Source organism: Periplaneta americana, chromosome 11, assembly GCF_040183065.1.
Source record: "Periplaneta americana isolate PAMFEO1 chromosome 11, P.americana_PAMFEO1_priV1, whole genome shotgun sequence".
In the NCBI taxonomy this organism is placed as follows: Eukaryota; Metazoa; Arthropoda; class Insecta; order Blattodea; family Blattidae; genus Periplaneta; species Periplaneta americana.
This window is the reverse complement of record NC_091127.1, coordinates 65,728,651-65,731,919: the sequence shown is the minus strand read 5'-3', so window position 1 is coordinate 65,731,919 and position 3,269 is coordinate 65,728,651.

Below are 3,269 nucleotides of genomic sequence, written 5' to 3'. Positions count from 1 at the left end.
AATAGCCTATCAAGTTTTCTGTGCATAAGAAGCTATTTTAATCTTACCTGTCCTCAATTCACTCAGACGTTACTGTAATAACATTATAGCATTATGTCCATACAGAGAAACTACATTTTCCAATGGTGAAATAATAATTAATTATACAAATCGGTTAATTTAGCTTCCGATATTGCTTCATACAAACACAGAAACATTATCTGTAGGCTATGATTCATAGCTTTCAATTGTTGTTGACCAAGGCCCCTTATAGACGAAGTCATTTGTTTATTTCATTACACGGCCTTGGATGGCAGTTATTTTAATTTTAAAACTCATTTATCTCATTAAATATCAGTCCTATCAAACTTTTCAAAGAATAAAACTTATCGGAAATGATTTTTAAAGAAATTTTTGTTATGTAATATTTTTCATAAAAATCAATAATAAGCGAGATATTTCGATTTATTTAATTCAGGTCCCCTTATAACCCCCCTTTTAAATAATGTATTTTGAATGCCATATAGCCTATAATCTAAGTTACAACGAACTTAATTTATATTACAATTTTCATCGACATCCGTTTAGCCATTATCGCGTGAAAAGGTAACAAACATACAGACAGACAGACAGATATACAAACAAAAATTTCAAAAAAGCGATTTTCGGTTTCAGGGTGGTTAATTATATATGTTAGGATCAATTATTTTTGTAAAATCAAAAATTACCAGAAAAATTTCGGCAACAGATTTATTATTAGTATGGAATGCAAGGCTGTATTTTAACTTTCATAACGCTGCTCAAACTTTTGATGCAAGCTGTACTTATCTTTCTGTCTCTACTCAACTCATTCCTCCAACCTACTGCCACAATCCCTTCTTTCATCTGCGTTCAAAGAATAACGAAACGTAAAAAGAAATGTTTAATCTTGTATACATAATTCAGTAAACACCCAAGTTCGCTTACTGAATCCTTTCTTTAGAATTCATGTTTATGGGGATACTTGGCTATTCTTTGCACTTTTACTCCGTGTTCTTGTTGGAAAAAAGTCAGCTAACTCTGCATAGGTTAGAGGTTATGCTTAAAGAGAATATTGTGTGTTATTGGCACATTCGGAATGCGGCTGAAAGAAGCAATACACATTTCTTTTCAGAATACTTGTATACAAACTCCAATAAAACTAACACACTTCCGCGATGAAAAATAACTGAGGTAGAATTTCTCAAAGAATTTCTGGTCTTTGTCTACAAATTTCGAAGATGTGTATTTTAAAACTTTTCAGTTCATAAAGAGATAAAACGTATAACTATCTTCAAGGAAGTTGTAAGCTCTGAAGAATATAGTTATAATAACAACTTTCATATGTTAAAATGGAAACTAAGTGGAAAATTACGTAGTTTACCAGCAAGACTATAATGAAAAAGTACACACAATGAAGCACATAGCACAGGAAATGGATACAACCTCAACATAATAAACAGGATCATAAAAAAGAAGAAAACATAACTGCAAGTAATAAAGAAACACAATACAAACACTAAAGCACGAAAAATATATCACACTAACATACTAAAACAAAAACATAGACAAGATCGCATCTTCAATTAGGAAATTAAATTAAAACACTGCATATATATTCTGGCTATCATGCACATCTCTTATCAGGCATTACATCTTAATTGAAGATTTGTATCAGAGGAACCACAATTATTTGTATTAGTGTAATATGTTACTAGTCAGCGATTTATGCAGTGGAGGGGGAAAAGAACTCGCCGCCCTACCCCATTATCTTCTGACGTATGTCATGAGTGAAGCCTTGTTGGTCTCACTTATGAATTTGATAACTAATTATGAAGTCAAACCTGTCTTCGGAAGTTGACTAAACAACAAACAACAATATTATTATTAAGAATGTATATATATATATATATATAGGTAGGTAGTTAGCTAGGTACATGGATGGATGGATAGATAGGTAGGTAGATAGATAGATAGATAGGTAGGTAGATAGGTAGATAGATAGATAGATAGACAGACAGACAGACAGACAGGTAGGTAGGTAGGTAGACGGACGGACGGGCGGGCGGATGGATGGATGGATGGATGGATGGATGGATGGATAGATGGGTAGGTAGGTAGATAAGATAGACAGACTGAGAGACAGACAGACAGACACTGCGATTTTCGGCCTGAAGATAGTTCAGTATTACTTCTTAACACCAAAGAAAATTACCGAAAAAGTTTAGGTTACAATTTTTATTATTAGTAATGGGTAAATTCATAGTCCCGGGACTTGCGGTGCTATGTTCAGCATTCGAACCGAGGGTCGCCGATTCAAACTCGGCCGGTAACTATGGATAATGAAGGGTGATTTCATCCTTAGAAGTCCGAATGGAGAAGCTTTCTCCGGGAACAATGTAAATTTCTGCTTCTCTGTGTCATAGATTGACGGCACAGAAAGAATGTTTAGGAAAATTTTTCTGTCATTTCTCGCCAACGTTGTATTTAAACGTCGAGTAACATCTGAAACTGAAATTGTAGTTAAATGAAATACGACCGCTGCCACTAAAAATGAGCAATTGTTCACAACAAACCAACTATTCCTATAAAATATTTAGAGACATCACATATATGCAACTGAAGAATTACGCCACTGTAGAGTTGAAATATTATTGGAAAGTTACGGAAATGGTATAATGAAAATACTAAAAGTTTTATTAATCGGATTTTTTCACTCTCATTCTTCGCTAATTAAATTTCATGTCGATTTTCATTCTAACAGTACAACCGTGTTACCACAGTAAAACATTCTGTTTAGTTCATATAAAATTCGTGTTGACTGGAACACGTTTTAACATTTTTAAAGTTTCAACGTTTCCAGACATTGGCACCTCTGTAAGTTTGTGGTGTACAGCAACTTTGAAAATTCTTTTCTTACATATAATTAATTTAATTCTGAAGCAATATTTGGGCATTAAATATTTTTATCTGCACATGGGAATGAAATATAGGGCCTTCTCGATGATTATGACTTTTTCTTTATATCAATACATTAAGCACTAATATAATTTTGATAAGACGTGATTCACATTAATTTCAGTAAATGAAATACGACAAGTTAAGACTTCCTCACATAACCACTGCGTCCATTAGAGGAATTCAGTATAAGAATATTGAAAATCAATAACGTATGTATCTTTGTCTTTTAAAATGAAATTTTGCCATTTTTTCGAAGGCGAGCTTTTATGTAAGTATATTTAAAAGTATTACTCTCACCTGGAATAAAAAAT